The sequence below is a fragment of the Haemorhous mexicanus genome, chromosome 2 (assembly GCF_027477595.1).
Source record: "Haemorhous mexicanus isolate bHaeMex1 chromosome 2, bHaeMex1.pri, whole genome shotgun sequence".
Classification (NCBI taxonomy): Eukaryota; Metazoa; Chordata; class Aves; order Passeriformes; family Fringillidae; genus Haemorhous; species Haemorhous mexicanus.
Genome location: NC_082342.1, coordinates 15,014,290 through 15,028,813, shown reverse-complemented (window position 1 = coordinate 15,028,813; position 14,524 = coordinate 15,014,290).

Below are 14,524 nucleotides of genomic sequence, written 5' to 3'. Positions count from 1 at the left end.
AACACCCTGCCGTGGGCAGGGACGCCTTCCAATAGACCGGGTTGCTCCGAGCTGCATTCAACCTTGTCTTGAGCACTTCCAGGCATGGGGCAGCCACAGCTTCTCTGGGCAACCAGTGCCAGGGCCTCACCACCATCACAGACAAGAATTTCTTCCCAATATCCCATTTAACCCTGCCCTGTGACAGTGGGAAGCCATTCCCCTTTGTCCTCTACCTCCTGGTCCCTGCCCAAATTCTCTCTCCAGCTCTCTTGGAGCCCCTTTAGGCTCTGGCAGGGGCTCTAAGGTCTCCAGCAGCTCCACATCCTTCTGATGTTGGAGGCAGCACTGCAGTGGGGGTCTCACCTGAGTGGGGCAGAGGAGCAGAATCACCTGCTCCCCTGCTGCCCATGCTGTGGGATCAGCCCAGGTTCAGGAGATGGGGGTTTTCTGGACTGCTTTTCTTGCTCCATATGCTGCAATGGTATCCCAGCCTAGATGGATGCATTAAAATTTAAATAAATAAACTAATAATAATGAAATCCTTTAGTGCTTCATGGATTATTACAAATGTCAGGAGTAAAGAGCAACCACTATAGATAGCATCGGTCTCAGCAGCTGCTTTGTGACTTGAAGTTGTAAATTGTGTCACCAAGTTTCTTGTAAGGAAGGAAAAGGTAAGCCTCAACCTGATGATACAACCGAGCCCCCAAACAGGCTCTACCTTCACAAGGGCATGCAGTGACACAGTCAGGGGAATCCCTTTTAACTGAGAGAGGGCAGGGTTAGAATGATTTCTTGTCTGTGAGGATGGTGAGGCCCTGGCACAGGTTGCCCAGAACAGCGGTGGCTGCTCCATGCCTGGAAATGTTCCAGACCAGGTTGGATAGGGCTTGGATCAACCTGGTCTAGTGGAAGGTGACCCTGCCCTTGGCAGGGGGTTGAAACAAGATGGGCTTTAAGGAACCTTCCGACCCAAACCATTCTCAGATTCTTTGACTCCCACTGCTTGAGCAGTGCAGTGCAGTATCTCACTTCTTTGAAGAGTACTTGTCCTGAAACTTTTTTTTTCCTCTCCCATCCCACTCACTGAAAATCAGCAAACAGTCCTAAATAATAGATTAGAAATATCTTGGCTGTGTTCCCACAAGGATGTTTTTCCCAACAAGAAGCCACACAACAGGTGCTGGTTTGATTAATGATTTTGGAAATATCCAGGACATGTTTTCTTGATGTTTTGGTTGATGCAGGAGATACACAACTTTGTCTGTTATTACCCTCTGTGTCTGGCATGATTATTCTTGAAGAATAACATCTTTTCAAATACCCTACTATTACTTCACATGAATCTGAAAAACATGGGCTATGGACAGACAAACACAGATAGGAGCCAGTCCTCCAGCTCTCTGCAGCCAAGAACAATTCACAATAGTTTTAGACTCCTTTTATTAATACATATACTGAATTTTTAGGTCAATGCCTATTGAATAAAGCTTTTGAGAACACACTTATTTTTCCCTTCCCACTTCTATTCAGAGACTGCAGGAATTGTTTGCAAGTTGTGGGGCGGATTTGCAATAGTTTGAGTCAGAACTTGGTGTGCAGCTCTGTAGCTTCATTCCTGTACAGCTACTTAGTGGCAGAAAATGCCCTGTTTTCAAAGAATCAGTGTTCAATGTCTTCACCCAGCAGCTTGGATGTATGTAAGATACTTCCCGTATTTGGCTTGTCAGGACAAGCTTACTGGGGAACTAAGCTGAAGAAACAATGCAGATTTAGGTAGTTGTGGGAATTTCACGCTTGGTCCTTCACCCCATTCCTTAGTCTTGAATTCATGAGCTTCAAAGCTCCCCTTGGTCTCTCCTGCTTCTGGCTGTGGCTTCTGCTAAGATCCTTCAAGTCCTGTTTGTTCTTGTGGGTGGGTGGAACTGTTCTGTCACTCCAGGTTCACATCACTGCCTGTCCATACTTCTGAGCTAGGTGTTATGATTTTAGGAGCCCAGACTGTTACTTTCCAAAGCTCCATCACCAGAGAAGTGCCTGCCTGTGGTGGTGTTTGAGGGTCCCCAGGACGAGGGAAGAGAATCTTGACTCCATGTTTCACATAGCTGATTTATTATGTTATGATATTATACTAAAAGAAAATAATATACTAAAACTATACAAAAGAAAGAGAGAAAGGAGACATTGGAAGGCTAGCAAGGAAAGGAATAATAAAATCTTGTGACTGACCAGAGTCCTGACACAGCTGGACCTGTGATTGGTCATTAAATACAAACAATCCACATGGGACCAATCAAAGATGCACCTGTTGGTAAGCAACCTCCAAACCACATTCCAAGCAATCAGATAATTATTGTTTACGTTTTGTTTCTGAGGCCTCTCAGCTTCTCAGGAGAAAAATCCTAGCAAAGGTATTTTTCAGAAAATATGTCAGTGACCCCTGCCATATGAGCAGGAACCAGCCACTCTTCAGACATGCAAAATAAGTGTCAACCAGGGTATCTCTGAACCCATTAACAAATTGTGCATGGCCACTCTTTGCTGTACAAATGACAACCACTGATCATAGAACTATAGGATCATAAAAGCACAGAATGGTTTGAGTTAGAAGGCATATTAAAGTCTTGTAGTCCCAGCCCCCTTGCTATGAAGAGGGGCAACTACCTAGGTTGTTTCAAGCCCCATCCACCTGGCTTTAAACACCTCCAGGGATGGGGCAGCTACAGCCTCTCTGGACAGTCTGTGCCAAGACCTCATGGGAATTTCTTCTTAATCTCTACTCTAAACCTGTTCTTTTCCAGTTTAAACCCATCACACACTTTCTAATGGGAGCATAACAGGGCAACATGTTACAGAAGCATGAAGACCATTCTGGCATGGTCCAGTGACACTGGCTTATGTTTTGCCAAGGTGCAAAGATGTCCACTACCATGTCCAGAGCCAGAAAGAGCTGAGTGAGCAGGGAGCAATGCCTCTCTCCCCAAAAGACCTCGGCAGAGCCCATGCTGAGGTACCTGTGGACATCTGAGCACCACCATGATCATTGAACTGGCTGACCTTTGCATATGGAGAATCCACATTATATGGCCAAAAAATTGTCCAAGCCCCCAATCTATGGGTTGATTTTCAGCCAATTTGCACTTTACACCCTTCCTATTCAAAGAATTGGCTTGGAAGGGGATGTTTGCATGGCAGAGCTTTGCAAACCCTGTTGTCTAGAGGGATTTTTGCAGCTATGGGCACCTTAGGAGTATATTGACACATAAAATCACAGAATCACAGAATGGTTTAGGTTGGAAGTGACCTTAAAGGTTATCCAGTTCCAACCCTCTGCCATGGAGAGGGACACTTTCCACTAGACCAGGTTGTTCAAAACCCCTACCAACACATCCCTGGGACTTTTGCATCCTGGGACATCCCCAGGAAAGAAACTAAGGAAGAGCAAGCATTTATTTAGCTGGTGGGGCAAAGCCTGAAATTATCCAGACTGTGTTAAAAGCAAATTTGACTGATGAGCAGACCACAAATGCAAGAAAGGGACAAGCAAAGGGTAAAACCCCAATGAGCTTGGAATCACAGAATCATTTGGGATGAAGAAGCCCTCTAAGATCATCATATCCAACTGTTAAACCAGCACTGCCAAGGCCACCACTAAACCCTGTTCCCTGTGCCACATCCACATGCCTTTCAAACACTTCCAGAGATGGTGATTCCACCACTTCTCTGGACAGCCTATTATAAAGGCAGACAACTCTCTTAGGGAAGAAATTTTCTCTTATATCCAACCTAAAGCACACCTGGGGCAAATTGAAGCTGCTTCCTATCATCCTGTCAATTGTTCCCTGGGAGCAGAGCCTGACCCCCACCTGGCTCCACCCTCCTGTCAGGGAACTGGGGAGAGTGAAAAGGTTCCCCCAGCTCCCTCAGATGCTCCTGGTGCTCCAGACCCTTTCCCAGCTCTGTTCCTTTCGCTGGGCACACTCCAGCCCCTCGATGTCTTTGTTGGAGTGAGGGGCCCAGAACACCCCCAGGACTGGAGGTGCCCAGCACAGGAGGAAATGCCACATTTCTTCTGCCCACCTGCTGGATACTAGTCCTGTACCCTTTCTGATGCCACACCACCTATTAGGTATTGTCTGGGGTAGGTATTGTCTGCAAACCTCCACGCTCAGCGTACAAAGCCACTATTTTTGTAGTATTGGAGCAAAGAGTATTTCCTCTGCAACTCACTGGTTAATGGTACAACTTTAAAGCCCAAAGCTGGCATCAGCTGTTTTCATAGCACTTGCCTTTTTTTGTCCAGGTAGTTAAGTTATTTAACATTTACAGAGGCTTTGAAATTTTGCCATTTCTTCCCCTCCTAAGCTGCACTTACGCCTCCTCTTTTTCACAAGTGGAAGCAAACTTCAGGCCAAAACTGCAAGAGAGACACTTCACAATGAGCTTTGTGTTAGAGGGCATTAATTATTTTTTTTTTTTAAGTCTCACCCTCACTTTTCCCCAGCAGACCCAATAGGAAGATTTATGCAAGTCAGGGAGCAAAGATTTTGGCTGTTGGCATCAAGTCATGGTAGAGCTGCCTAGCTGCAGTCTAAAACTAGAGCACCTAAAAATTAACTGTATGTCCAAAGAACTTTGGTCCTTGTGCTGAATGAGCACTACTTCAGCACAGGAGAGAGACCAGGTGGAGAATTACTAATAGACAGCTGACCAGTTCTACTTTTAATCCAATTACAGTGTGTTTTGTAAAACAAGAATTGGCACACACAGTCCAAAAAAGGTGATTTTAGTGGGTTTTTTTTAACAGGTTTGCTTTATTTGCTAAGAGGGGTGTGGGAGAATGAGACATTGGAAAGTGGTTAAATATAATAGGAAAAAAAAGTTATTATTGAAGGGTGGGAGACTTTCATGACCTTTTAGGAAGCATCTTGCTATACTTCTTTAAAAATGAGCATTTTCAGCTCTTGCCCATGATGAAGATTGCATTTGTCTAAAGCCTTCCCTGAGAAATCCACAAACCTCTGTTTTTTTCTGTATTTGCAACCAAACAGCCATGGGACAGCACCAGTGGGGAAACTGAGGCACAAATCTTGGCAAGGTGACCATGCATTTCTGGTGAAGCCAAGGCAAGTGCTCCTCTGCACCTCCCTGCCTCCATCCCAGCTCTCAGCCAGAAACATTCCTAGCAAAACATCACACACCCTCCATCCCCTGGGCACAGCAAGGGCCAATAAGCAAGGCCTTAAAGCTATTAGCCAAGGTTGTCCTTCCTCCCCTGACCTTTCAGCCAGTCAGACCTCTCAAGGGCTCTCCACCACCCTGGCATGACAGGTGTGGCCCCAAATCCTGTGGAGGATCCATCAGTCCCAAGGTCATAAAGAAAAAATGGATTTAAAAAAGTAGAAATTTACCCAACAGATCACTTGCAGTTTGCAAGGACATATCCGAGAATTGCCTCATGGAATTAGCACATCCTGTGCCTCCCAGCTTCCAAGGAGTTTAACAATTGCAGCAAACCTCCCTGAGTGCTTTGGGGCCCCTCCAGCACCAGCACCCTTTGCAGAGAAAAGCAGGGACTGGGAAATCCTCCCTTTGCCCCAGATTCCTCCAATCCTCCCTGCAGGTTTCAGCTATGCACAGAGCACAGGATGACTTAAAGCAGGGAAGAAGGAAAGATATGCCCCAGCCTTGCAAAACAGCCTGGTGAGAAGAGACCACCTTGCCACATGGCAGAGAGACAAGTTCCCCACTGCTTACAGGCACTTGATTTCTCAAGGCTGTAGCACAACATGTTTTGGGTACATCTGCTCCAGGAGAAATGGTTGTGGGTTGTTTCTTAGGAGACTGTCTCCCTTAAGCCAGTGTATTTCTGCTCCATGTTGTCGGCTGCTTGTCTCTTCCCTTCAGGAAGCTGTAAGTTTTTAGGAAGAGAGGATGGATCCCTCCTACAGGAGGATGCTTGTGGCCTTTTTAAGATGTTAGGAAGGGCTCCTTAGGACCCTGCAAACTGGGAAGTATAGTTTGGAGGTGACAGACATTGGTTTGTTTTTAAGTTCATGCCTACATCTAGGGATTTGCCTCAGTGGGAGGAGAGGAGGTGAAGGCTGCACATGGATGACCCTCAGCATGTGGATCTCAAAGGAGAAGAGGAAGGGGATATGCATGAGCACAGGGATAGGGGAGATCTTCCAATACTAAAGGGAGCTTCCAATACTACCAAAGAGCTGGAGAGGGACTTTGGCCAAGGGCTTGGAGTGACAGCACAAGAGGGTATGGCTTCCCACTTGTTGGGGGTTGGGTTTTTTCTTTTCTTTCCCTGTTACTTGCGGAATTTTTTCCCCATTGAGTTGCTAAGAAGCACTGATGGCTGGGTGCTTGAGACGGCGGGGAGGGGTAACCTCTGGTTTTTTGGGAGTTTCTCTTTGGTTTTTTGGGAGTTTCTCTCGGGGTGGAGGCGGGGAACAGACATACTGCAAGAATAGGGGCAAGGAAAAAGAGGGCTGGAGAGCTGGGCATTTGAGTTTCTGCTGGGCTTCGGAGGAGGACGGTCAGACCTGCTGCTTGGGGAAAGGAGTTCGCTGCCACCACCGTAACCCAGCAGGGAACCTTTATCGGCTGCTGGGCCCCGCATCCCCCTGCCCTGCCAGGACACCCCGCAGGTTCCAGCTCTTTGACGTGGAGTTTCTTATACATTCTTGTCCACCGCCCCGGGATTTTCTGCTCATCCCTGCCATTCCAGCCTGCTGCTTCCGAGAGTTCTGCTGGGGCACCGGGATCGGCTGCCCCAGTTTGTGGATCAAAGTCTCTCCTCCACCCCTTCCCCAGGGTTTGTGGATCAAAGCCTCTCCTCCACCCCTTCCCTTGGGTTTGTGGATAAAAGCCTTTCTTCCACCCCTTCCCCAGGGTTTGTGGATCAAAGCCTCTCTTCCACCCCTTCCCCAGGGTTTGTGGATCAAAGCCTATCCTCCATCCCTTCGCCAGGGTTTATGGATTAAAGCACCTCCTCCGCCCCTGCCCGTGTGGGCCGAGCCGCCATTGCCGCAGCGCCCCCTGCAGGCCCGGGGGGATCCCCGCGCCTGCCCCGCCCACCGGGAGCCGCCAGCGCCCCTGGTGGCCGTGAGCGGAACTGCACCCAAGGGGAACGCGCCGCGGCCGGGGCGGGGTTCGGGTTCTGTTTGCTGTCGGTGCCGCGGTTGTGGTTGTTTGTTTGCTTCGTTATACATACTGGTAAAGAACTGTTATTCCTGTTCCCATATCTTTGCCTGAGAGCCCCTTAATTTCAAAATTATAATAATTCAGAGGGAGGGGGTTTATATTCTCTGTTCTAAGGGAGACTTCTGCCTTCCCTAGCAGACACCTGTCCAGTAAACCAAGGCACCACTGCCAGAGGACAAGGTTAGATGGGATGTTGGGAGGGAATTCTTGGAGGTGAGGGTGGTGAGGCCCTGGCACAGGCTGCCCACAGAAGCTGTGGCTGCCCCATGCCTAGAAGTGTTCAAGGCCAGGTTGGATGGGGTTTGGACCTGCTCTAGTGGGAGGTGTCCCTGCCCATGTCAGGGAGGTGGAATGAGATAAGATGTAAAGTCTTCCAATCCAAACTATTCTATGATCCCATGATTCTTTGATCCCAGCCCTGAAGTGTTGAGGCTGAAACTTCTTCCAGTCTGAGCTGCCCTGGCCCATCCTTGGTCTGCAGGACCAGAACTTCTGTGAGCTTTTGCTGGGGAAAGGTGCAAGAGAAAAAATACCTGGCCATCTGCTGCACCATTTTCCCCGTTGTGTGAGATGTGGCTCTGCCCACGGGCTTGGGAACACAGTGTCACCCACCTACCTGTGCTTTATGGGTAGTGCAGAGGCCCACATTAGTCTGTCCAAGCTGCCTTTTGAGGTCTTGAACAAAATGGTTTCTGCTCATGAGGGGCTGGAAGCAAAACCAGGGGACTCAGGAGGGTCTCAGTCTGAGTGAGTCTCCTTCCCAAGAATGCTCTTCCTCCCCAGGCATGTTGGAAGTCTGATTTCACCATTTGTACCAGAGATTTAACCTTTTTTCCCCTGTATTTTCACAGCTTTACCCCCTTGGCTAAGTCTGGCTGCAGCTTCCAGCTACAAGACAGGATTGTGATACCAAATCAAAACTTACTGTGATACTCCTTGGACCACATATAAGAAGCTCTTGCAACACAAATCAGTAATAATTATATGAAATTTAGCAGGACATTCAAAAGAGGCCCCAGATCTCCTACAGATGCTCATTTAGAAGCCTTCACCTTTGAGAACAGCTGCAATGAAACCCCTGCTTGCTAATTATGCCTTGCAAAGATTATTTTGCCTCCTTTCATGCTGTCCCAGAGCTCTCTCCTCTGAATGCAGGACAGCATCACCGTCAGTGGTCTGGGAGACACAAATGGCACAAATGCTCTTGCCCTGAAGTACCTCTATTTATAAAAAGCTGCATCTGTATGCTACAGAAATGGATGACGTTTTAAGGCTTGTTTGCAATGCTTTAGTTTGCTGGTTTAGAGCAAGTGTGCTCACCAGCCACCACACCAATTAAAATGGAGGGCAATTTTAGCACAGAAAAGAAGTTAAATGTTCAATTGCAAAATTGGAAATGCAGATGCAAAGAGGCAAAGCATAGAACTCTTAGAGCAAAGTGTCAGGACCTACCTGATTTTCTTCTGATGTTCCTTCTGCAGCCTTGTTTCTTCTTAGGCACTTAGTGTCCTGAAGTCATAGAGTGATAGAATCCTTTAGGTTGGAAAAGCCCTCTAAGATTATTGAGTCAAACCAATCCCCTAGCACTGCCAAGTGCGACACTAAACCACATCCCCAAGTGCCACATCCACACACTTTTCAGTTTCAGGAATGGTGATTCCACCACCTGTTCCAATGTCTGACCGCCCTTTTGGTGAAGACATTTTCCCTGATATCCAACCTAAACCTCCACAACTTGAAACTATTTTCTCTTGTGCTGTCACTTGTCCCACGGGAGAAGAGCCCAACCTCCACCTGGCTCCACCATCCTTTCAGGGAGCTGTAGAGAATGAGATGGTGCCCCCAAGCCTCCTTTTCTCCAGGCTGAGCCCCCCCAGGTCCTTCATACACTCCTCATAGGACTTGTGCTCCAGCTCCTTACTCAGCTCCATTGTCCTTCTCTGGACACCCTCCAGCATCCCTTGTTACTAAAAGAACCCAAAAGACCCTGACTGGCAGGGCTCTGGTGCCAAAGCACCTTTTTCTCTGAGTCTCTGACTCATGCATGGTTGGATATTCTATGCTGACTCTTGAATTTTAAAGCACATCTCTAGAAGCCATGCATGGTTGAAAATACCTCCTCATTATAAATGGAAAAGGTTCTTGCAGTAGAAATTCCTTTCCTTCCCTCAGGAAGGCAGCTAATCCCATCCCCACTGTGCATGTTGCATGGCAGAAAGGGTTTGTGGACAACCTGTGGGAGGCTGAATCTTAATTCCTCCTAGGTCAGCCAATCTGAGCAATAACCTGAGCCTCCCCACCGTGTTAGAACAGCTTGAAATGTGGAAAGCATATAATTTCTATAATATTTTTACAAGGGAAGGGAATAACCTTATCTTCATTCACATACTGGATGGGGGTAAAAAGCCATGAACCAAAGTAGATCCTTGAAAATTTGAGTTACAATTTGCGTTAGGTATAAATTCTCCGGGAAGGTTGTGGCATCTTTATAATAGAAAGTCTTTAAGAGCAAATTAACACCATGTCTGCTTGGTGACATATGACATGGATGGACTTGATCCTCCCTTGAGATAAAGGGCATGCCCCCACTGACCTCTTAATACCCCTTCCCAGCCCTGTTTCTCTGTGACTGCAGTCCTGGGAACAGTAATATCAGCTACATTGTCACCTCCACTGCTCTAAGAGGATTTCCCGCAGGATGTGCCTTAGCTAATAGGCTTCAGAAGATCTTTTGTGAGGCCAGTTTTAGCATGACCTGCTAGGATGTGATGAATATTTCTTCGTTCTTAACAGACACCAGTGTCCAATGGCTTTGCTTGTTACTGGTTTTCATTACTTCTAATGCTTCTAACACTCCTAATGCTCTGCACTGGTCAATACAAATGAAAGTGAAGTGGTAGATGGCCTCCTTACCTAAATAAAGCTTTCAACAAAGATTAACCTTTCCTGCTGCTCCAGCCATGGCCAGCCCTAAAGTTTGGCAAGGGAGAACCTGCAGCACATCCTGTTATCATCAGTGTGGTGACCTCTGTGCTGCTGCACACATGCTCTCAGCAAGATGTGAAATCCATTCCAACTCAGTCTTTGGCCAAAGGATGTGGACATCCCTGACACAAGGAGGTCTGGTACAACATGATTGCAAGAGTTTCTACAAGGGAACTGAGGCCAAATAGAGTAGCAGGCTAAGAAGGAAAAGAAGAGAAATAGAGACTAACAGAGATGGCCACTGAAAGAGGAGGTGGGGCTGTAGGGACTCCTGAGCCATGGGGCTAATGTGGAGAGGACTTTTCCCATGTCATTTGGATTTTCCAAGGAAGGGAATAATTTTTGTACCTAAATACCTGTCAAATCTGGCCATCACTTCTTTATGTCTATTTTTTAAATAATAATTTAACCATTCTGCTTTGCTTGCTTTAAAATAATTGTAATTTCAACTTGTTTGGCCTCTTTCTTCCTAGATTTATATTCTTCTTTCTTCCCCTCTATGTTTAACTATAAGTATTCATAGAAAAGAGGATTGATTCAGATTAGCTATAAAGAAGTTTTTTACAATGAGGGTGGCGAGCTATTCTTTGATTCAGGAGGATTTGGGTCTCAACTTTGCTATAGTCTTCCTCTGACCAGCCACAAATTACATGGAACTAGATGATCTAGGAATCTGGGCCACAGGTCATGTTTATTTTTGCTCTCTGGCCTTGTGACGTTCATGATCTTGGGTTGACAGTAGCCCAGCATCAATAGAGGGGCTAAAGTAGTTCCTGTTCTACCTTTCCAGGGATTATGGATCCTATTTACTTGTAAAGTGCTTGGCAGTTCCTGGAAGCAAGGCACAGTGTGGGATTTGTAGGTAATGTCAAAAACACAGCATGGAAAAATCTGGCACCCAGCTCATTCCCTCCTCTGAGGGACACTGATTCTAGCGAGTGAGCAACTCTAGATTTTGGGTGGCTTATAAGGAAAATGAGGTGCTTAGCCTTCCTAGGAGATCCTGCCAAATGGCATCTTAGAGGATCTCCCCCTCAGAAGGTACAAGCTAAGCACTTTGTAAATAATTCTGAAAATCCTGACCTCACAGCCTGTTTACATGCTCTTGACAATGCAACACTGCTCTCCCAGTTCAAAGTACTCTGTGATGTGGAGGTGAATTACTCAGCATCCACATGCACCCTTGTCCATGGAGCTTTTGTTTGCAATGAGCAGCCAAGTTCTGTCCTTGCTGGCTGTGGTGAAAATAAAAGCACTGCTTGCTAGCACTTGTTCCCTTTCAATTCTAGGGGATCAGAAAACTTTCTTTACCAAGAATTAAGCATGATTTTTTTTCTTTGCATTATTTTTCTTCTGTGCATGCACAATTTTCTGTGAATGCACGATATTCTTTGCATTCGTAGTTTTCTGCAAGCATTTCATAAACCCAAGTGATTTCAAATGCTTCCTGCAGAGCTTTCTGTATGTAATTTTCTGTGTGTCTTGAATTGCTCATTAAAATCATATTTGGGCTGTATTTTGTTGGCTTCTTATAATCTAATGAAATATTAATCCCTTTAGCTCACAGGAATTATTTTGTATCCTGACACCCAAGATGCTGCCTCACAACGACCTGATTTTATAGGTGCTTTCCCACCTGATAAATGCATTCTCTGTTTTGAAGGTCATATGTTACCTGAAACACACAAACCCCCTGTGCCCCAGACATGGTGGCTCAGTGGGTTTCCAGCCCAAATTTAATGGCTTAGCATCTCCAAGGGGGCTGGGATCAGGACATGGGTAGGAGTAAAACCAAGCACAAGCTTGAAAAATGGATAAATCATACCAAATAATTTCTTAAATCCAATATATACCCTCCTGCCTTGTTGGTCACTGTAGATTATTTCTTCACTGATGGGTTTTTATAGTCTGAACAAGGTGGTTTGCCAAAATCCTGTATCAGAGGTTTCTTCTGAGAAAGATTGTGTCAAGAGGTGAGCTCACATGATGGGAGATGCAGAAGAGAGTTCATTGTCAGACAGAACTAACAGATTATCCCCAAAAATAAGTGTCAATATTCGTGAGGAGACCCAGGCTTTCTAAATATTTTAAATGTTATTGTTCCAAATGTTTAAATTCAAAAGAAAACAAAAGAAAAAGTAAATTCTTGATTTGGTTTTGTGTTTCTTTCTTAGTTTGTTTTTTAATGCAAAGTGATGGGTTTCAGATGCACTTGCAATTTTATTTTCTTTATTGAAAGGTATGCCATAAGGAAGGGATGTTTAGCATCCCACATTTTGGGACTTTATTGAACTAAAGGCAGCAAATCTTTCCCTGAGCAGAAAACCACACGTTTTTCTGCAACAGCAGAAAGCCTTTTAATTTTGTTTGCAACAGCAGGCAATCTTTTAATCCCATTCTCAGGACAGTAAAACAACTTTGCAGCACTAGAGTTGCAGAAGGGCAAAAAAGCATTTTTTGCTTGGCTTTCCTCCTCTTGGAGAATTAGTCCATATATTGCATTCATCAGTCACCAGAGGTTTTCTTCTGAGCCTCATGATCTGAACCTGCTAAGTAAGGCAAATCCAGATTAGAGCCTCTCATAACAGAAATACAGGAGAGATCAGGAGGGAAGAGGTGGGAGGAAGAGACAGGAAGGAGGGGAATACTGAATCACCACACTTTTATTTCTTACTGTATTTTCCAGTTCAGAATTTCCACAGAAGTCCCAAAAAGGGTAAAATTTGACATTTCTGCAAGAAAGGCAATTGGATATATCTCTTCTCCTTGGGCTTGTTTCTCAGATCAAAACCAGCTGAGTAAGTAGGGAGTGGATATGCTGGAAGTAAACAAATAGTATTGTTTTAGCTTTAAGTGGTCCTTATTTTGAGTGACAGCTTGAGGGTCCCTCAGTTGAGGGCGCCTTGGAGGTAACTCAAATTAAGTCAGTTTCAAGCTGAAGAGTCAAATCTAAACATTGTTTGTTTTGGTTGATCTGAGCACTTTTCCTTCCTTTAGGGTTCTCCTGCCTTGTGTAGCATCAGAGGAGTTTTAATCCTCCAGACAGCTCTGTGTGAAATATTCACCCCTTTTTGTGCTGAAATAGCAGAAAAGCTTGTTGGCTTACTGTGTTTTGCCCAGAGACAGCTCTGGCTTCTTGAGATGGGACCTCTCATTCTGCTGAGCTCCCTGAATAGTCCTGGCTGCAAGAATGCCTATGAATTATTGTTCTTCTTGTTATATTTAACACAAGCCCAGGCACTGACCTCTCCCTCCTGGGTTACAGAGGTCCCTAAGGCATCAAGGGTATTTTCCAGTCTGTGAGATAAAACTGGCCTTGAAGGAAGCCAATTACATACAGCCAACACTCTCCTCTGACTCCTCCTCTCCAGCACTGTGGTCTTTCACCGCCTTTGGATCTCTCTGACCACCCCAACAACTTTCAGACAGCTCCAGCATCCTCCTTCCCATGCCTCCCTGAGTTTTTTTCCTGACCACCCATTTTCTGCCTTTTCTCTCTTTCAGAATGGTATCACAAGCCAGGAAGGTGATGGGCCAGCCCACCTCTCAAGCAGATGTGTCTCTGGCACAAGGGGCATCACTTCGACAGCCCCAGAAGGGTAAGACCGAGGCCTCTGTGGACAATTGGGAACATTCAGTGGGATAGAAGTCTCTCCTACTGACCAAACCCCTCTTGTCACTACCAATATCTGTCATCCTTGTCTGCGACCTTGCATCCTCCCCTCTCCATTTCCTACAACCCCAAAATATCACCACATCTCCACAAATCCTCTCCCTCCTCTCACTGCTGATTTCCACCCCAACAGCAACACCTTTGCTCTTTTTCCCCTTGCATTGAGATCTCAGCTCCTCATCCTCACCTCTGAGACCTCCCCCATACCAACAGCACACCATGCTGTGACTCTGGAGACATCCCCATCGCTTCTCTCCGGCACTGATCTCCACTGGTATGTTTCTATAAGGTCATGGCAACCTTCCTCAGATCTCTGGGTGGATGGCCACATAAAAGAAAAGGCAGAAGAAAGGATAGAGAAAAAAACCTGGAGTTAGGGTAAAGCTTGGATGGTGATGAACTCCAAGAGAAAAGGGAGATACATTTATTTTTGTTTCTGGTGCAGAAAATCTTTGTCCTGCTTGGGCACCTCTGTCATTAACTAAGAACAAAAGAAAAAGAAAAATAGAAATCATAACGTGTTCTGTTTTATTGGACTGGATTAAGTGTGGGATTACAGGAGTGTTTAGAATGTTGAGCAGGGCTCCATTAAATCCTTCCTTGCTGCTGCTTGTTTTCTGGGAATGGGAGGGATTTGCAGGGAGTTGTTGAGATTAAGAATCCGGTGGA